This window comes from Neoarius graeffei, chromosome 18, assembly GCF_027579695.1.
Source record: "Neoarius graeffei isolate fNeoGra1 chromosome 18, fNeoGra1.pri, whole genome shotgun sequence".
Taxonomy (NCBI): Eukaryota; Metazoa; Chordata; class Actinopteri; order Siluriformes; family Ariidae; genus Neoarius; species Neoarius graeffei.
Window position 1 is genome coordinate 15,469,111 of NC_083586.1, and position 21,939 is coordinate 15,491,049.

The window sequence follows — 21,939 nt, forward strand, 5'->3', positions numbered from 1 at the left end:
TTATTAGTCAGGTTCCACTTTTCTCGTATAGCAGTTGGTAGATCAGCTTTGCAGGATGGAGCCTTGTCATGGATCATTTTTCTCAATTTCCACCATAAATTTTCAAATGGATTGAGATCCGGATTGTTTGCTGGCCATGTCATTGAGTTGATATGCCTTTCCTCAAGAAAAGTTTTAATGCTCTTTGCTCTGTGGCAAGATGCGTTATCATCCTGAAAAACGACTTCATCATCACCAAAAGTACTTTCGATTGATGGAATGAGAAAAGTGTCCAAAATTTCAATGTACACCTGTGCATTTAATATAGAGGTAATGACTCCCAGGTCCTTTACCTGACATGCAATCCCATATCATCAATAACTGTGGAAATTTGCTTGTTTTCTTCAGGCAGTCGTCTTTATATGTTTCACTGGAATGACACCAAACAAAAGTTCCAGCATCATCTCCTTGGCCAATGCAGATTCATGGTTCATCATTGAATATCACGTTCATCCAATCATCCACAGTCCATGACTGCTTCTCTTCAGCCCACTGTAACCTTGCTTTCTTCTGTTTAGGTGTTAATGATGGTTTACGTTTGGCTTTTCTGTCTGTAACGCTCATTTCCTTCAGCTGATTTCTTACAGGTTGGTCACAAACATTGGCTCCTGTTTCCACACATTTGTTTTTCATTTCTTTTGTTGTGCATTTTCTATTTTTAAAGCATATTGCTTAGAGTTTCCTGTCCTGATGCTTTGATGTCTTCCTTGGTCTACCTGTATGTTTCCCTTTTACAACCTTCCTATTTTGTTTGTACTTGCTCCAAATTTTAGACAGTGACTACGTTTACATGCACGTCCAAATCGAGCTGCTGTTGGTAATTGAGCAAAGGGTCCCAGCAGGGGTGCCAGAGAAATCCAATCCTACATGCACAAGTGAAATCGGGCTATTGTGCAAGGTGCATTGTGCACCCGAGCCACACGTGACGCTACACGCCCCATCGTGTTGGTACACTTCCGGTTGTCGTCATGAAGAAGAGCTATAGTGTTGCCAGATACTGCTGACGTTTTCCAGCCCAAAACATGTTCAAATCCGCTAAAATGCACTTAAAACCCCCAATCTGGCAACACAGCCAGTTCCGTGTTCAAGCTGTTAGGCTTGCTCTAACAGACTGTATGGCTACAAACTGTCCGGCGCAGACCACTGTTTTGTAAGACAACTTATTTTGCACAATAATATTTTTCTAAAGTCCATTTTTTGCTTACAAAAAAAATTTTTTTTTTGCTTACAATTTAACTTATGTCTTAATAAACACACAAAAAGTTCAATTGTTTTGTTTTTATTGACATTCTTCAGCTGTTGGACATTATATATATATACACACACACACACACACACACACACACACACAAATACAATGACTTGTTTATGTACACAATTCACAGCTATGCAACAGCTGTACAGATGTATTTGGTGATACAGTAAGTGAGCTAAATTTTAACAGTGCAAACAATGCCACAAAAAGAAAAGATTCATGCCGTTGTCATGATTCGTTGTCATGCCGACCGAGGCTGTTGTGTTTCCCGCTTGTGGTCTCGTCACTCGTCACTTCCGGAAGTAGCTCGACAACTAGCTCGATAGGGTATACATGCACAAAGTAGCTCAGCAGAAATCGCATAAACTAGGTCGTGTAGCTCGATTCCGAGAAATCAAGTTCGGTTCAATTTCAGCCGAATTGAGGTGTATACATGGCATTTTGAACTTCGGTTTCAGTCGAGCAACGGCAGAAATTCGATTCTCTCTATGTGCATGTAAACGTAGTGACTGCTAACTAGGAACAACCAACATCTTTTGCCACAGTCCGTGTTGAATTACCTTCTTTAAGGAGTTTTATAATCCTTTCCATTGTTTCAACTGACAGCTCTCCTGTTGGGGCCATGCTTCCTGGCAATCAGCCAGGTGTAACAGTTCATTAAGGTCTACAAGCACTTTCTTTTAACTGCAGACTCATTTGCATATTTAGGCTTGTGCAGGTATTTGTTTTAGAAATGCAAGTTATAGGGTGATTCCATAATTTTTTCATCATGGAGTGATTCCATAATTTTTCCTCAACCTGATCTTTAGGTAAAGGAATCAAAAGGTCACCGCTCATCTGTAGCAAGGTGCAGGATTAAGTGAAAACTTTGAGTAAATAAAATATAAATCCGCACACTTGAACTCTGTGCAATGATTTCTTTACTGAGATAGCAAGCTTTCGGTCGCTAGACCTTCATCAGGCAGAGTGCATAGTCCAACAAACAGTGCTGAGTTAATACATCTTAATTAGGAGCACCTGTAGTCAGTGCTGCAGCCACTCTGTCAGTAGAGCATCATGGGAAATGTAGTGATGTAGTGGTTCTTAAGTTAAACTATTTTTCATTTATAGAGGAATTCTACCTACAACTTAAAGGGACATCTATGGGCTCCACTTTTGCTCCAGATTATGCCAACCTGTATGTGGGTTTTTTTGAACAGAAATTTGTTTTTAACCCAGATGTAAACCCTTATAGTCAAAATATCCTTAAATGGTATCATTTTCTGGATGATGTTTTCTGTGTGTTTCAAGGAACTAGTGAAGAACTGTGTGCATTTGGTACATATCTGAATAGTTGTAACTCTGATTTAAAATTTGCTCTGGATTCTGATCAATCACGTGTATCATTTCTGGATATGTGGATTATGCTAAGTAATGGGAGCCTTAATTACATCATTATACAAGAAAGAAATTGACCGCAATACTTTTCTTTTAGCTACTAGTGCCCATCCTAGAGCTTTAAAGAATGGCTTACCTAAAAGCCAATTCTATAGATTAAGAAGACTCTGCCACTCTAACAAAGATTTTATAGAGAAGGCAGTAGAAATGAAACAGCGGTTTCTAGAACGAGGTTATACTGCTAAGCGTGTTGATGAAGCATATTACAATGCTCTTTCTAAGTCCAGAGCTGACCTTTTGAAAAAAAGTGTAAAAAAAGAAAGACACTTTTCAGTCTCTTGTATCACTACATACACTCCCCAGGCCCACATTATCAAAAAAACAATTATGAAACACTGGCATATTTTAACCACAGATCCAGTCTTGTTTGCACTTTTTCAGGATCCACCTCTTTTTGTCCACAAAAGAGGACCAAACCTCCGTAATAAATTGGTCAGAGCTACCATCTTACCTCCTCCGAAACAGACTTTATTAACTCCTATTAGAGAAGGGAATTATCCCTGTGGAAATTGTGCTCATTGTCACAACTCAGTGAAAACAAACATTTTTAAGCACCCTAGAACTGGGAAAACTTTTGGAATCAGGGGGATCATCACATGTAACACAAAGAATATTATCTATATGTCCATGTGACAAAATTTACATAGGTAAAACCATCCGCCCTCTGAAACAAAGAATTAGCGAACATAAGAGTTCTATTAGGAGGAAAGATGTAAACTATCCTGTTGCCCGTCACTTTAATGATCAGTCACATCCTGTTTCCTCACTCAGATTTACACTACGTTCACACTGCAGGCTGAAGTGACTCAAATCCGATTTTTTCGCCCATATGTGACCTGTATCCGATCTTTTATTGACAATATGAACGACACAGATCCGATTTTTTTCAAATCCGACCCAGGCCGTTTGGATATGTGGTCCTAATTCCGATTCCTATCCAATCTTTTCATATGCGACTTCAGTCTGAACCGCCAGGTCGCATTCATCCGACTTACACGTCATCAACAAGCCACAAATGTCACTATTCTGAGCTGAAGTAGGCGGCGGGTCTCTCAAAAAAAGTTACAACAACATGGCTTTGATGTTCCTTTGAACGGAGGTTGCAGTCACTACCCCGCAGAACGCCTGAGCCAAAACCCTTGCCCTCTTCCTTTTCAACTTCCTCCTTAACATCAGGCTATTGTGCATGTTCTGGCTCCGTCGCAACAACAACTGCATCATCGCCAGTGTAGGTTGAATTGGGATTAATTAAATTATAAATTATGTAATAATTGATAATTAAATTAATCAATTTATAAATAAAGATCAGTCTCATAAAATCTTAAATTATTAATCTTAACACTCACCGTGAATGGTTACATTCAAGATTAATGGTAGCTCTGTATTAGATGGGAAACCCAGTTGTATACAAAAGCTAAATTCTGAAGGAAAAAGGAGTTCTAAATAGTTGACCTTGTGAATAAACAACAGGAACAAGTAAAATGCAATTCAATTTTATTAGCTTTTATTTGTCTACTACTCACTAATAATAATAATCTCAAAATACATTCAATGTCGGCAAAGGTAATAACAAGACAAAACAATGGAACAATTACACCTGGACTATAAAGTTGAGGGAAAGAGAGAGAGAAAGAGATAGAAGAAGAGAATCCCTTGTGTGTGCGTGTGTGTGGAGGTGTGTGTGTGTGTGTGTGTGTGTGACCTAGCTTGTCGTTAGCTAAAACAAAGGAATGTTAGCTAAAACAAAGGAATGTTAGCTAAATAGAACAAAGGATTAGCTCTGTGGCTAATGTGTGCTTTGTGTAGGTATCTGTGGGCAGATGCTAATGACTAGCCACTCTGGCAATGCTTAAACAAAATGGCGGTCAGTGCCTAGGTGTCGTATCACAGGTAACTCAATGAGGGAGGTAACAAAATGGCGTCGGAAAAATGGCGCCTGCAGGCCTAGTCGAGAACACAAGCCTACGAGCTAGCGTATCACCCTGAGGTAGCTAGCAATAAGTTGCTAAGGAGAATCTGACCACGCTACAGCTGGATCCAAACACTGCACTTAACAACAATTTCCAACAGACTATCTAGGCAAAGAACTCAACGCGAGAGAGAGAGAGAGAGAGAGAGTGTGTATATGTGTTAGATGGAGAGGACTAGGCCTTGTAGCGGTCTAGCCTCGGAGCTTAAAATAACAAACTTGTCGCTGCGCTGCTAATCAGATAGGGAAGCTAGCAATGGAGTTAAGGAAAGATATCATGCAAGATACCCTGTCTAACAAGTTCAAAGAAAAAAAAAACAGAACCAAAACAAACAACAAAAACAAACAAACAATAAAAACAAACACCTTCCGTGTCTGAGCGGGTATGCTAAATAGCTCAAAGCTTAAACATGACCCTAACAACCATCTGAATAAGCTACAAATAAAAAATTTGCCCAAGTGCCTACTCAATGCGATGGAAGTTCTTTCTCCGATGTCCGCGCTGAGGGTCGCAGTCCGAGGAGAGGAGGTTAGCGGCGCGTTGCGTCCAACCGCGGCTAACGAAGCAGGGAGATGGAGGCCTAGCTGGCCCACGGTGCTTCAGGAGAAACCTCCGGTGATGCGTCGACGAGAAAAAGCTGAGAGGAGCGAAGCTGTCCGCGAATGCCTCTTAGCGTGGAAAACTACTTAACTGTAGTTAAACTTTGCAAAGGTTTAGAATCAAAACCACTATATCGCTGAAACTTAGCGGGTCGTTCAAAAGTTCGGCCGAAACTAATTTGAACAGGCTGTTCTCAGACAATAGCGGTTAGTCTCAACACTGTAGGCGAGCGTGCCTACAGTCCGTCCGACCACTCCAGTAGTCAGAACATGAGAGGACGAATCGAGGCGCTCTCGATACAGTTAAAGCAGTTCCACCTTACGTCACATCCGGGTGGAGCACGCAAGGAATTGTGGGATCGTTATAGGGGGCGCTGGCGAGTTACCAACATTCCCCCCTTGGCCATAGGCGCTGAAAGGAGTGATACCCTATGGGCACATGGTGTTTAGTCTGCGACCCACGGTCCCTAGTAATCCACAATGAGGTAGTTCCACAATGAGGTAGTTCCACAATGAGGTAGTTCCAAGGGTCCTTTCTGTGAAAAGTCTTTCAGACACAGTTCAACAGTTCAATTCATTTCATACAGTCCATAAGATGCATAGGCACTTGGGCATGAAAGCATAGGCACTTGGACATGAAAACAATTACACTATGGCTACTTAACTACCTTCTACATACAATATTTCACACAGCAAACAAAAATAATCAAAACTCCATAAAGGAAAATGGAAAAGAGGGGTTAGTTAGCGTGTTAGCAAGCCTACTCTTCAAGAAAGTTAGTGGAGGCCTTAGGCCTGATGGAGAATCGGACAATGCCACGATCTAATTTCTCAGGTGCGTAGATCGTTTTGTCCAGTTTGCGGTGTAGTGTCAGTATGTACCTATGTAGAGTGATGGCTATGAAGACTGTGATAACCCAACCGCTAGCTAGAAATCCCAGCGCAATTCGGCTTATTAAAGATCCTTGATCGGACGAAGGGTTTGCGCGGTTATTCAAGAAAGTGGTAGCGATGCCAGTGGGCTTAAGATCGAATTGCACGGTTTTGGTCCCTTCCAGCAGTAGTTGTGCTTGGAGGGTGGAGTTTATCTCAAGTTCGTGACCTGGGAAGGCATCAGGCATTTCTATCTCGGTCTCATACTGGTCAGCGCTAAGGTGATGGAGGGTGATGTCACCCACGTGAACAGTGGTTCCTAGTGGGACACTTAGGAGAGAGGTTTCGTTAGGGATCTTCATTCTAGTGGCAGTGTTATGTTGATCATATGATACCAGAATCTCAGTTTGGGGAGTGTTGATTAGCCACCGATTACCAGCTCTTTCTACTCTAGTTCCTATTCCTTCATCTTTAATAGACAATTTGCCTGCACACTTCTGATCGGGGACTTTTGTCAATCCACAGAGACGGTCTGTGGTGTCTCGGATAAAGGGATTGCTGGGGCAGACCCAGTGGATATCTTTGGTAGAGGTGCACATGTCTAGGTTAGGGACGAGGTAGATAGAGGGGTTGTCATCGTGATAGGCTATGGTGGGAGGTGTCTGCAAACGTACGTGTACGTCGTTGTTCCAGAAACCTACATTAAGGACAGATTTGATTCTGTATATGTTTTGCCGTTCAATAACGGGGAGATTGAGGATGAAGCCTATTTCTAGGTTTTGAGGGTTCACAAAAATGGGGATAGCACTGCCAAGACTATAAGCCAGATGAATCTGTGATGAGTAAACGTTAGTCGTGGTAGTAGATCGGAGTATGCTGTCAACCATGCTGAGGGGTATCAAATATGGTGGGATTTTACCTCCACTCAGGGTGCTGAGAGAGCTACTTACTTCTCTCATCAGGTCCTGCATTAGGTCTCGGATTACTCGGACATACTTGACTTCGCTTCTCATGATTGCTGCTAGCCTGTCTACGGCATGTACTGTGTTCTTGATTAATGTAGAATGCATGTTAACGGTTAGTATGGTTCCCTGCAGGGTTTTGCCTAGGCCCTGCAGCTCCTCCTGTTGAGTTAGTAGTCTACCCTGGATTTCTGGCATTTCTTCCTTAAGAATGTTCATTTCTCGTTTGACCGCGGTCAGGCTAACGGTGTTAACGGCAGACAGGCCCATTGAGAACAGAGAGCCAATGGCGGATGCAGCAGTAAGTAGTCCTCCGAGGAACCGTTTAGGGCGTGTTTTGCCGCTGAGTTCCTCCTCAGTGACTATGAACTTCTGTAACTGTTCGAGCATGTGAACTGTGGTACGCTTGGCGTGTTCGATGTTGGACCCAATCTCGGAGTCAGGCCCGGTTTCGAGGTTTGTTTGTGTGGGCGATCTAAAATGCTTACGGTACACGTCCCAAGGATCGAGGCGGGTGTACACGCGCTGGGTATGGACACGGCAATTGGTGAGGAGCAGTCCTGGGGCATCTTGGAGAACAATGCCACTCAGCGGACCTGGTTCCACTATGTTACCGGCCAATGTGGTCTGCAGGACTAGGAAGATGCCGAGGATCCAGAGAGGGGCCATTCTGCAACATACAGGAGTTTGTTATTCCGATTTGAGTGGTAACGAGGGTGGTTACTTATAGATGCACGCTTATGGATTGAGAGGTGTTAGAACCTGTGTCTGTCTCAGTTCAGATGCGTTGACGTAAGAGCGCTCTGGAGCAGGGAGAAAACAAACCACACGAATGAAATCAATCTGGTTTATTCAGGCACTGCTCAGTGATACACAAAAAGAGCAGGGTTTATATACATCAGAAGCTTTCGTGACAAGATAGGTAAGGGGCCCGGGGGCACAAGGTGAACTCGCCAGATAAGGAGTCGTTTTTATTATACATGAAAGAGCAGAATGTACACCCCCTAGAACAGGAGGGTCCAGGAATGTGGTTTCAGCGAAACTAGAAGGTACAGAGAAGAGCAGAAGAGTATGTTCTCGCGGCTATGCACGTTTACCAGGATGTGAACAGGTCATAAGTTCAGTACAGCTATGCACGAGAACACACATACAATCTTACAATCCCCTCTTTTATACTTTGTTTACAGAGTATAACTACAGTTTAGACTCTAATGTATTGGCAGACATCGGGGTGTAACCAGAGTGCGCAACCATCATATTGTAGATCCTATCCATACAGCAACGAAACAGAAAAGGGCCACATATGCAAACGAGAAGACCAATCACCAGTACAGGAATAATCATAGAGATGTATGGGGCCAGTCCCCCAAAGAGGACATGCAGCCACCCCCAGCCCCAAGTAGAGCTGGCCTGCTCGTCCATTTTTAAATCATGGGCTACTTGTCGCATTTTTTCTAGCTGACGTGTAATGTCACCTAAACTCGGATCATCATTAGCGGGGACGAAAGTGCAGCATGAATCATCTACCATAGCACAGACACCACCCTCCTTGGCGAGGAAAATGTCCAGGGCCATGCGATTTTGAGTAGTCATTAAGCGCAATGCTGTTAACTCGACACGGATGCCTTCTATGGCGGCGTTAGTGGCGTTAACGAAGGTAGCCAGACGATAGTGAGTCACTTCCAGTTGATTCCAGACCTGGGTTAGACCGTATTGGGGAACTAATGATTGCCAGAATTTATTCCATTTGCTTTCTAATTGATGTTCGGGCGGCGGGAAGGAATCGTCGCTTACAGAACGCCTGGTGCGCGGACGTCCCGGAGACTTACCTGATGGCAAGACAATCATGATTTTGCTTTTAAATTGTGTTAGACCACAACGTCCGTTCCACATAAATGGAAGGGAGAGATAAACTCTTGTCCCGCAGACCCAATACCAATCATCGCCTAACGGGTCGGTGCCTACTATGTCGGGGGCAATGACAGAGCAGTTCCGGGAAGATGTACATGTGGCATTTTGAAGATAGGCTTCATATGTACTCGAAGAATTATACTCATCCAGGATTGTTCCACAATGCTGTCGGGAGAGCAGTCCTAATGAAAAGTTCGTATTTCCCTGTCGTTCTACACACACTGGGAACACAAATTTTGGTGGTACCTGAGCCGAGAACCCTTGAGGTCGAAACATTTCTGGAATCCAAAACTTCCGCATCGTTCGTATAGATTTTAAGCAATCAGTTAGGTTATTCGACGTGTTCTTGTGACAATTGTGCAAGCCTTTTACCTGCGAGTGGTTAGAGAATTCGGAATGAGTGTGTGTTTGATTAACTGTATACCCTCCCAGACACACCAAAGTTAAACATGAGCGAGCTAACTGTTGTAAGGCGCCAAACGAGCCGTTCTGCGACCTAGGAGCGAGAGACACAGATGCTGAGCTCACAGGCATTAAATGACAGACATAACATGATTCATTAGTATGTTGTTTAGCAGTCCAGTTGGCAAATTGCCAAAAAACGTTGTCCTCGTGGCTGGCTTGAGCGGGATTCCCTGCTCCAAGCACTAAGACCAATACCAGAAGGAAAGTCATACTGGTCACTGACTTTGTTCTTTCTGTGTCCACAGGATGTAGATAGTTGAAGGTAGCCCAGGCTCACGTGTCTTTCAGATTCTTTAGCCCAGAAGTCTGCAGGACTCACCGACCATCCCCTCTTTGTAGATCAGCCGAAACCGGATTATTCCAGATGCTGGGGAGAGGATCCCTGAAAAGGCCGTCAGCTGTTGTCACAACAACCTTCTGTAACACAAAAACCTGTTAGACATCATCATCATAGATTCAATTTACTATTGGAGCCTTCTTGATTCGGCTGGCGTGGATCCACTGTGGAAAAAGGTCAGTTAGTACAGCCGTTCGAGTTACAGCGAGCACATCCGTGGGTTCACTGTAGGGCGGTTCCTCCAAAGGAGCGCCTAATTTCGCAAATTTCTTTACCAACACTTTATCCCCTACCTCAAAGGGGTGAGTGGGTGCCTCAGGAATGGGAGGCTTTTTGGAATTTAGTCTCGTCCAGTACTCATCCAACACCCGCATGAGACCCACGGCGTACTCACTGAGATGTACATCAAGATCACTCGTTCCTATAGCCTGCACACCTCTGCGCCAGGGTGTAGGAAAAGGCCGGCCCATCACGAGCTCGTACGGAGACAGGTTGTCGAGGGCCACTTGAGCGGTCATTCGCATGTCAGCGAGAACTAAAGGCAAAACTTGTACCCAATTTTTAGTACCAGCTTCTTGCATGGCTTTACGCAGCTTACCCTTGATTGTTCTGTTTGCGCGCTCCACAATGCCGGAGGACTGCGGATGGTACGGGATGTGGAAACGCCAATGGATCTTTAAGTCTTTACACAGTTCTTGTGTCACCTTAGAGGTGAACGGCGTACCTTTGTCAGAGTCTATCCCTACCGGGAGACCATAACGCGGAATGATTTCTTGCGTCAATTTGTTTACCGCCGTGCGAGCGTCTTCTTTCCCGCAAGGGAAAGCCTCCACCCATCGTGAAAATTTGTCGACCATGACCAAGAGATACTTAAAGGGGCCCTGTTTTGGCATGTGAGTAAAGTCAATCTGCCATTCCTGGAACGGCGTGTCAGGTATGGGAAGGTGCTGATGTACCGCGCCTGGTTTAGATGGATTATTCTGGGCGCACGTTAAACATCTGTCTAGAATGTGATGTACATCGGTGTGTATTTTGTTGATGCAAAATATTTTGGATAAATCCTCCACTACCCCCCTTCGTCCGCGGTGAGTGGGACCATGAAACTCGCGGACGAGAAATGGAGTGCAATGTCTAGGCAAACAAAGGCGGCCCTGAGCATCGATCCGAACGCCGTCAGACGGCTGCGCGCCGCATGAGTCCCAGAAATGGTTGTCTGAGGCCGAAGCGGAGGCCTGGAGGGAGATCAAGTCAATGTCCGGAAGAACGGCACTAATCATACGGCTGGATGAGACCAGGGAGAGAGTAAGCGAAGGCGGAAAAACACCGGAGGCAGCCGCGGCTTTGGCAATGCGATCGGCGAGAGAGTTTCCCCTGATCTCAAAAGAGTCCCCAATACAATGAGCACGAGTCTTAACAATGGCTAAAGAGCGCGGGAGAAGACACGCTGTAATAAGATCAGTAACAAGCGAAGAATGAGAAATGGGCTTACCGTCTGCAGTGGTGAACCCACGCGAAGCCCAAATCCGACCAAAGTCGTGAGCAACGCCGAAAGCGTAACGTGAGTCAGTGTAGATAGTGACGTCTGTGTCCTGAGCAATAACACATGCACGGGTTAGAGCGTATAGTTCGGCAGCCTGAGCCGAGGAGAAAGGAAGAGAAAAAGCTTCAACAGTTTCATCAGGAAGGCGGCACACAGAATAACCACACACGAAAACGCCGTCAGAGGGGCGTGAGCACGAGCCGTCCACAAACAGCGAATCACCTGAAAGTAACGGGGTGGAGCGTAAGTCGGGGCGGATACTTGTCTCGAAAAGAATGCTAGAAATGCAGTCGTGTGTTTCAGAAGGAAGAAAATCATCCTGTGAATTGAGGAGGCGCTGAAGCGCGTGCGCGAGAGAATCAAAGGAGGAGGAGGGCTTAACAGTAAGGTTTTCGGTGGCCAAAAGAATAGACTCGTATCCAGAGCGACGCTGCGCAGATAAATGCTGGGTACTGAGGTTCTTTAAAACGTGCACTACATCATGTGAGGTGTGGAGAACGAGCGGGTGAGACAAAACCAGCCGTTCAGCGTCCGTGACCATGACAGCACATGCAGCCACCGCCCTGAGGCAAGCAGGGAGACCCTGTGCCACAGAATCAAGAGTTTTAGAGAGGAACGCACAAGGCCGCATACCCCCCCCGTGCTCCTGCGCCAAAACCCCAGACGCAGTTCCCTGCTGGTTGCACACATATAAATGAAACGGCAAACGGTAATTCGGAAGTCCGAGAGCAGGGGCCGAGCATAAAGCCTGTTTCAAGGCCCTGAAGGCCGTCAGCATCTCATCAGACCACACCAGGGGCTGAGTCAAAGGGTCCGAGTGCAGAATTGCAGAGCGCAGACACTTGTCATAGGTGGAACAGTCAGGAATCCACTGGCGGCAGTAATTGATAAGTCCCAGAAAAGCCATGAGGGCGTGTTTGGTGGCAGGCACCTGAGTGTCTAGGATGACCTGCACACGCTCGGGGCTGAGCCTGCGGGAGCCCTGGGAGAGATCGTGACCCAGATATCGAACAGTGGGGAGGCAGAACTGAAGCTTAGTTCGTGAGACCTTGAAACCTTCTTGCGCCAGAAGAGAGAGGAGAGCGAGTGTGGCTTTAGCGCAAAGGTCCTCGTCCTCCGCCGTTACCAGAAGATCATCCGCGTATTGGAGCACGGAGGAGCCCGAGGGGAGGCACAAATCGGCCAAGGCGTCCCTAACCACGGCTGTGAAGACCGCAGGAGAATCAACATACCCTTGAGGTAACCTGGTCCAGGTGTACTGCTTACCCCTATGCGTAAAAGCAAACAGGGGCTGTGTCTCACAGCCCACAGGGACGCTGAAAAAGGCAGAACAGAGGTCAATCACAGAGAAAAACGCATGTTCACACGGAATCGAGGCCATAAGAGAGGGAACGTCTGGAACTAATGGGGCGACTGGGATAATTAACTCATTAATCTTACGCAAGTCCTGGGTGAAACGCCACGTGCCGTTGGGCTTCTGCACCGGGTTCACTGGGGTGTTATAAGGGCTGACACAGGGAACAACCACACCTTGCTCTAGGAGAGAACACAGAACATCATCAATGCCAGACAGTTTAGCTGGGGAAAGGGGGTACTGTTTTACATATACTGGCGAAGAGTGTTTAATGACCGCCTCGTAAGGGGTACAGTTAACAAAGCCCACCTCGTCCTTATGTTCCGCCCAAAGAGAAGCTGGAAGGTCAGAAAGAGAGGGTGTGAGGTGGGTAACGGCACAAGCAGCATTGAGAAGGTTATGGGGAAGAGAAAGGGAGGTGAGGGCAAGAGCAGCCGACGAAGTGTCGTCTGGTATGTCAACAACCATGTGTGAGCCACTAAAAGAAATAGAGAGCCCTAGGAGGCTCATGAGGTCCCGTCCAAGCAGGTTAAAAGGGCAATCAGGCATGCAAACAAAGGAGTGAGAAAACTTCAGTAAAGGATCAAGGGCACAAGTAACAGAAAGGGGGGGCGTGCAACTGGAATGGAAAGGAACCCCTTCTATTCCCACAGAGCTTACAGACCGTGTAGATAAAGGACCCGCATATTCCCTCCCCACTGAGGACATGGTAGCCCCGGTGTCGAGTAAAAAAGGATATTCAGTCCCTGCCAGGCATAAAACAATAGTGGGAAGATCTTCGTTAAGAGGGGAGCTGAATAAAAGATTTAACATAGCAACGGTCGGGGTTTCATCGCTCTGAGGGCAGCCCTATGGGCGGGCAGGATCTCTCTGCCCTGTGGGGCTTGAACCGGCGCGCATGACGGGTTTCTCGCGTTCCTGCTCATCTCGCTGTTTCGCATGACATTCTCTTATCCAGTGCCCCTCTTTTCCACAATAGTGGCACTTTCCATTTCTCCTCCCTCCCCCGCCGCGCGGTCCCGTTCGGCGACCCCTCTCCTGTCGTCCCTCCGCTCGTCCGCCCGGCACGACGGATAAACATGCTTTATTCGTTTTACAGTCTAAAAGACCATCGCTCTCCAACGTGCGCACCCGCTCCCCGGCCTGACGGAGGACCAGATTATTCCGGTCACTCCAGTGATGTTTTAATACGCTCTGTATTTCGGGGCGACAATTAGACAGAAAGGTGGACAAGAACATTGGGTTCGGGTTTGCCAAATCAAGTTCAAGACCTCCCAAATGTTGCCAAACTTCCCCAAAGCGCTTCCAGAAAGCCGACGTCAGCTCAGAACGCTCCTGTTTGCAATTAGTGACCTGTGACAGGTCTCTATTTGCTTGTTTTAAGGCGAGCAGGTATCGCGTCAACTGCTCGCGAAGCTGCTGCAGCGCGTCCGGCGTGTCTTTCCAAAAGAAGGTAGACACGGTGCGCTGGCGAGGGCGACCGTTTTCCCCTACCGGAGGCAATTCCTCCTTAACATTAACAGCAATATCGTTGACGGGGCGGAGGACCTGTACGTTTTCTAACAGGGCCGTCTCATCGTATGCGCCTCCTAATTTATTCTGCAGAATAAACCGGTAGTCGGCTCCCGTTAGCTGACAGTTACGAGAAACATTAATTAACTGATCAACGAAGAGCAGAGGCTTGTCGGGTGACGGAAGAAGTGAGATGATGTCCTTAAGAGCCGACGGGGACGGAGGAGTTATATCAATACCACTGCGCTTTGCAACCCATACACAAGCAGCGTTTTGTGGCGGATAAGGACGCGAGCCGGCGTCTGGACCCACACCATCGGGATTATCCCAATCATCATCATCAGTGTCATCATCGGTGTCGTCACTGCTTTCTTCGTCTTTGCCGGTCTTGGCTGATGCAGGCGCACCTTTTATCCCTCCAGGGCGCTGCCCTCTGTCAACCGTGGGGGGGGGGCACGCAGACACAGCAGCCAGGGACGGATAAATTTTAGGAATCGTTTTTACAGATGACGACGATTTACCAGTAGCTTTTCCGGTCTTACTGTAAGGCGGAGGTTTACTGTCTAACGAGGCTGGAGGAGCAGAAGGAGATTTAGATTTTCCCAACGCCGCCTCCACCGTTTCTGTAGTAACGGGCGCAGATCGAGGCTTCGGGATGGACTTCAAGACTGAACGGGGAGTATAGGCCTGTTTAAAATTATCCCATACCTTTTTCATGTCATACCACTTAGCGTAACCCTCCCGCATATACGGGCGATCCCAACCGGGGTCCCCTAATCCCTCATAAATCATGCGATAGGCTGATGCAAGATAACCAGGATCGAATGTACCTTGACAAGGATAGGAAGGAATTTGAGGGTTGGCCTCAGTCCAACCTGCCAAATTATCGAGCCAGGGAGAAACATAATAAGCAAAACCGCACCTAGTCATCCATTCGGCCGGGGTTTCCCCTGGCGCAGGCTTAGGGAACGAGCTTCCCATCGTACAATGACAACAAACGGATCTGAAGAGGAACAGACAACAAATATAGTACAAATTTGTATAGCGCGCTCTTCCTGGACTCGAACCAGGGAAAACTGTCCTCCGTAGGACACTACGAAACTACTGCCAACCAGGTAGTCAATCAAACATGTCTTACCTGATTGAGAGTATCACGTCGGGGTCACCAAATTGTTAGAACCTGTGTCTGTCTCAGTTCAGATGCGTTGACGTAAGAGCGCTCTGGAGCAGGGAGAAAACAAACCACACGAATGAAATCAATCTGGTTTATTCAGGCACTGCTCAGTGATACACAAAAAGAGCAGGGTTTATATACATCAGAAGCTTTCGTGACAAGATAGGTAAGGGGCCCGGGGGCACAAGGTGAACTCGCCAGATAAGGAGTCGTTTTTATTATACATGAAAGAGCAGAATGTACACCCCCTAGAACAGGAGGGTCCAGGAATGTGGTTTCAGCGAAACTAGAAGGTACAGAGAAGAGCAGAAGAGTATGTTCTCGCGGCTATGCACGTTTACCAGGATGTGAACAGGTCATAAGTTCAGTACAGCTATGCACGAGAACACACATACAATCTTACAAGAGGCATGCAACTAAGTTGGGCAGGCTATAACTTATTGTTTGTCCACCCCCCTATGGAGTGTGGACTGCTCAAAAAGCTTTATTTGGTTGCTATGGACCCATCTATACGAAGGCGCCTGGCTGGGCTTCGAAGTTTTGATGCGGTAGGCGACGGGGGACAGTTTACCGACGATTTCGAAAGGGCCGGACCAACGGGGTAAGAATTTTCTGGCTACTCCTACCGGTTTGGTGAAATTGAAGTATAGGACTCTGTCGCCTACTTCGTACTCACGGTGTGTCGCCTTTCTGTCGTAGTAAGCTTTCTGTCCTTTCGCACTCTTTTCGAGGTGTTCCTGGGCCCACGCAAATGTGGCCTGCAAGTGGCGTTGCAAGTCGGTGACGTACTGGTGTGCGGTGTACGCAGTGGCAACGCTTAGGTCCTCTGGTCGGTAGAGAAGGTGTAAGGGAAGAACCATTTCACGGCCAGTCATCATTTCGAACGGGGTGACTCCGGTGGTGCGGTGAGGAGTGGACCGAATGGCCATCAGCACCAGAGGGAGTTTGATGTCCCAATCTTTGCCATGGTGACTCACATACTTGCGAAGCATGCTCACGATGGTTTGGTTGGCGCGTTCGACCTGACCAGAAGACTGAGGATGATACGCGATGTGGAATTTTGCCTTGACTCCGAGCATCTCCCACAACACTCTCATGACCTCTGCGGTGAAATGAGTACCTCGGTCGGAATCAATGGATAGGGGCAAGCCCCAACGGCTGAACACATGGTTCATACGGAGGAGAGCGGTGGTCTCTGCGGTTTCGTTCGGGGCAGGCAAGCATTCCACCCACTTCGTGAACGCGCAAGTGACTGTCAGGAGGTACTTATTACCTCGAGCCGATTTCGGCACCGGTCCAACCCAGTCTATCTGGAGATTAGACCAGGGGAATGAGATGCCTTTGCTTTGCAGTGGGGCGCGGTTCAACGGTTGGGCTGGTCGGAATTGGCAGCAAATCAAGCACCCTTTGACATACTCAGTAACGTCCTGAATCATGAAGGGCCAATAGACAATCTGTTGGAGTGTCTGGTAGGTCGCCTGAGCGTTCCTATGGCCCCCGCACGGGCTGTCGTGAGCGTACTGCAACATGACCCCCCTATGATCTGTGGGCACGACCCACCGGGGAGGTCCCTGGTTGCGTGGTATGTACACCAGGAGTCCTTTCTCGAGTTTTAAGCTGTTTTTGAGATTGTGAAGGTGATTTAAGTCTCGGGACTGTTGCAACTCTTGTGGGGAAATTGGGAACGCCACGGGGTCCGCAAGGAACTTACGGATTTGGTGGATCACGGGATCCCTTTCCTGCATAGACACCAGGTCGGCGTCCTGGGGCAGTCGGCTGAGTTGCACTGTTCCCGCTTGGGGTACTGCGTCAGTTTGACCTGCTCTAGCCTGTCGGTGAGTAATCGCGGTTACGTTATGGCGTGGCATCTCGGGAAGCCATGACGGCTGGAATTCCCAAAGGGGGCCGTCTACGGCTCCCGCTTTGGCGAGGCCATCTGCCTCATCGTTACCGACTTTGTCAGGTCCTGGGACTTGAGAATGTCCCTTCACCTTCTTCCAATAGACGCACATTCCCTGTTCGGTTACGAGTCGATCGCATGCTAGGAAGAGTTCGGAGTGTTTCACTTCCTTGCCCCTTGCGTTTTTCATGTCCTGCACCTTCCACGAGGGAAAGTGTGAGACGAAGCTATGCCTGGCATAATTTGAATCAGAGCAGAGGACTAACCGCTTGATGTTCTCACGGGCAGCTTGTTGCAGGACGATGAGCACGGCTGCTACCTCCGCATATTGGCTAGTCTTAGCCCCGAGTCGATGTTGGTATTTCCCTTGTATAGGGCCGTTCGCCCATACGATACCGACACCGGCTTGGACTTTGCGTTCATGATGGAATGAGCATCCATCTATGTAAGCGGTGGGGAGGTCTTTGCAGACGTTCTCGTCATAGTAGTGGTGGTCGGAGGGGAGAGCAGGTACGGTTGTTAGTTCGGTTTGATCCGGACTATTCTCACAGTCGCAATGCTGGCATTCCGCCAGGCCTCGGCCAAGCGCCATCTTGTGGTTCTGGGCGTACTTCACCTCGACGTCGTAGCCCTGTAATGCCATCATCCAAGCTGCGATGCGACTGTTCGAAACTCTTCCCTCTCTCAGCCTCTGGCTGTTCAAGAATGAGACCGGTTGATGATTGGTCTCTATCACCACCTTCTGGCCACCAATGTAACTGCGAAAGTGTTCAACGGCCCAGACCGTGGCCAGCAGGGCTTTTTCGCAGTCTGAAAATTTAAACTCCACAGCACTGAGGGGCCGACTGGCGTATGCTACGACATGGCGATCTTTGTCATGCTGCTGTGACAGTGCAGCGCTCAGGCAGTGGGTGGAGAAACTAGCCTCCAAGAAGAACGGTTTGTCTTTGTCGGGATACGCGAGGCAGGGAGCAGAGCAGAGCTTCTGCTTCATGCTCTTGAACGCGAGTTCTTGAGACTCACTCCACTGGAAGGGTTTATCCTTTCGGAGGAGCTCGGTGAGTGGTCGTGCTATCTCCGCGTAGTCCTCGATGAACTGTCGGGAGTAGTTGCAGACCCCTAAGAAGCTCCTGAGTTCGGGTACGTTGGATGGGGCTTTGATGTCTTGGATAGCCCGCACCCTCCCCGACTGGGGTTCAATGCCATCTGGCCCAACGCACAGCCCAACGTATTCGACTTTGGTGCGACACCACTGCCCTTTGGTGACAGAGAGCTTCGCTCCTGCTCTGGACAGCTGAGACAGAACATGGCGTATCTCTTCGAGGTGTGCATCAAAAGTCTGTGACCTAATGAGGATGTCATCGACATAGATCAAGTTGCCACGAGCTGCGGCATCGCTCATTGCCTTATGCAAGAAGATGTTGAATTCAGCGGGGGAGTTCGCGTAGCTGAACGGACATCGGTTGAAAGTTAGCTGGCGGTTCCCAAAGGAAAAGGCCAGCTTGTGTTGGTCAGCTGGATCCATGCGCATGGTCCAGAATCCACTCGCCACGTCGGCTGTGGAGAAGAACTTTGCACCCTTCACCTTGGCAAGTTCTTGATCCAGATGGATCATGGGCCATCTTGACAAGGGCACTTGCTTGTTCAGCTGCCTATAGTCAATGGTGAGACGCCACTTGCCGTTCGGTTTCAGCACTGGCCATAAGGGGGAGTTGTAAGTCGAGTTACACTCACGAATGATCTGCTTTTCCAGCAGAGTGTCCAGTGTTTCTTGTATTGAGTCGTATGCGGCTAACGGGATTTTGTATTGCCGCACGAACGTCGGTGGAGCGTTCGGATCTGTTGGGATTCGGACGGTGTGGATGTCCGTGACTCCGCAGTCATTAGAATCTCGCGCCCAGATCGCCTTGAAGTCGTAGAACAGTTCACGGAGCTGTCGTCTCTGGGCGTCCGTGGTCAGGCTGTCAGCTTTCACCAGCTGTTGTTGAACTTCTCGTTCGAAGCCTGGGTACGGTTCACCTAGAGCTGAATCGACGACCTCAGTTGCAGGGGTGTCGTTGCTCGATTGCGTGGCAAGAGCGTACACCAGCATGTGTTTCGGGGTGTCAGTTTTGGTCATGACTATGCGCTCATCGCGAAGCATGTCGTGAGGTTCGACGCGGATCATGTGGAAAGGAAGAGTGATCCAGGGCGGTTCCACTGGATCGGAATGAGTGTCCGGCGTTGGCAACTCACCGATGACTGGAATGGTGAGTTCAAAGTCATGGAATGCCTGGTCTATCAGAAGGCCTAAAGGCCGACGGGCGGGGATCGTGATGGCGTCCCGCGTGGAGTTTTGAACCAGGAGGTAAGCCGAACGATGACTCACTTCAAGCAGCGGAGTCCCACACACGGCTAAATCGAGCTCCATGAAGAATCTGAGAGGCTGGAAGAACGCCTGGGAGCTACGAAACTGTTGGTCTTTCATGATGACCAGCTTAAGAGGGGAACCAGCAGTCCTAGCGGGAATGACGATGTCAAATTCGCTAGCGACATGGCAGGCTTGGGGAATCGTTTGTCCTGACCGCATTTGTTCCAGGTCAGCTTGGAACGGGTGCTTAGCAGCGTCGGCTTGGGTCCAGATGACCCGGTTGACTAGGTCCAGTTGGGCTCCCAGTCTGACTAAGATGTCTGCCCCAATGACCACTGGGTCAGGAAGTCCGGGGACGACACTCAAGAAATGAAGGAATTCTCTCTGACCGATAGCGAGCGACACGGCGCAGACGCCCGTGGCTTTGATGGGGCTCTGGGGTTGTTCGGCTGACAGTAGCCGGTGGCTCTTCTGCACAAAGACAGGGGAAGGAGTGCTCTGACGCACTATGTCGAACCACGTTTGGCTGATGGCTGACTTCTCTGACCAAAACGCTAACCTGACGCCAGGTGCCGTGACGCCGTTGACAGTAATGTTGCCAGATATCCAGGGGTAGTACCTGGTTGGGGCAGATTCGCCAAGAAAGCAAAGGAAAGACGGGTGGCCATCAAGCGCGTTGCGGTTGAGAGGAGTGTCGGTTGAGTTTGGTGCGTCTCGACTCGGCTCAGGGTGGAGCGGAATGGTCTCGAGGTTCTCGGGGACCTGCCCTGACTCAGCTATCGGTGGAGTAGCCTCCACGCTAACTTCATCGCAACAGGCTCGATCGTGACGACGAGGATCTGGGGTCTGTGGGGACGCGACCTGGGCCCACAGTTGCCCACGACGACAGTCAATGAGGGGCGCTAGCCTATCTAGTAGGTCTTGGCCAATGAGGAACGGTTCTACCCCAACAGAGCAGATGTAAGTGGGGTGAGTGATGGACATGCCCTGGAAGGTGAGTTCTAACCATGCAATAGTTGTTACTGGGGCTTGATTCTGGGTGAAGCTAACCAAGTTGACGTCACAACGTTCGGTTCTGATGGGTCTACCTTGCGCGCGCCGCGCATCAGAAACCTCTGCGAAGACTTTGGAACACATCAGGGTGATTTCTGACCCGGTATCCAAGAGAGCTTGGAGGGAAACGTTGCCTTCTACCACCACTGGGGTATAGATACGCTTGGCGTTGCCTTTCCTAACCAAATCTCCAAGAAACTGCGTCAGGGGTGCATCCTGCGGGTCAGGCTTCACTACCGGGGGGGGGGGGGTGGGGGGTGGTTTCAACTCATCGCTGCCTATTGGGCAGGGGTCCTTTCCCCACCCCACGAGGTAGACACGCGGTGGTGGTGGGGATGGGTCCCGGCCTAGTCATGCTGACGGTTCGTCCCTGTCCTTGCTCGGCTTACCCTTCCTGTTCTTATTGCTCAGCAGTTGTTTAACCCGTGCTAATTCGGTCCTCAGTTCTGCCATCCCAAGCGGCTCTTGGTTGGCTTGTTTAATCCGTGCTAATTCAGCCCTCAGTTCTGCCATCCCAAGCGGCTCTTGGTTGGCTTGTTTAGCGGTAGCTAGCTTAGGGCTCCGCTCCCTTCGAGAGGAGTTGCGATGGGGCCTTGACTGTCCGCTATTCTGAGATTTAGGGCCGTGACTGCCAGGTTTGCGGTTACCTTGCCCGTGGGCGTTGGGGCCCTGTTCCCCCTTGGCTCCAGCTTGTCGAACTTTCCAGTTACCTTTGGGTTGACTCGACGTCTGGTGGCCGGGGTTTGGGTTCGCCCAAGGGGGCCCACGGTTTGGGGCTTCACCCCCTTCTAGGCCTAAGGACTGACCTTCCTGCTCATATAGGCTGAGGACTCTGGGATCGTCCTCGTGGCGGTCTGTGGGTCGGACGAACGTCTCCCACGTTAGTTGTGCGGTGCGACGCATTTCTCTCATAGTATGGGGGCGCTGGCGACACGCGAGTGTTACTTGGTTACGGATGCACGGGTGAAGGTTATGGAGGAAGAGGGACTTGAAGTTGCGATCTTCCTCTAGCCCGGGCTCGCTTCTGCCCTGAAAGTACGCTGCGCGGAGCCGACGGTAGTACTCGCGAGGGTGTTCGCTTCGTTTCTGTCTGATTAGAATGGCACCCATCGTCGCAGCAGTCTCGTCCTCGTACAACGAGTATTCCTCTTTCAAGTACTTACGTATTTTCTTGTAGTTGTCGAGGACTGACTGCGGTAGGGTCTCAA

General features: G+C 48.8%; 1 protein-coding gene across 1 annotated transcript in view; it reads left to right on the top strand.

The window, feature by feature from the left end:
* cpo (carboxypeptidase O) overlaps positions 1-21,939 on the top strand; it is a 44,861-nt gene that overhangs the window by 14,155 nt on the left and 8,767 nt on the right. The gene's annotated exons all lie outside the window — the stretch shown is intronic.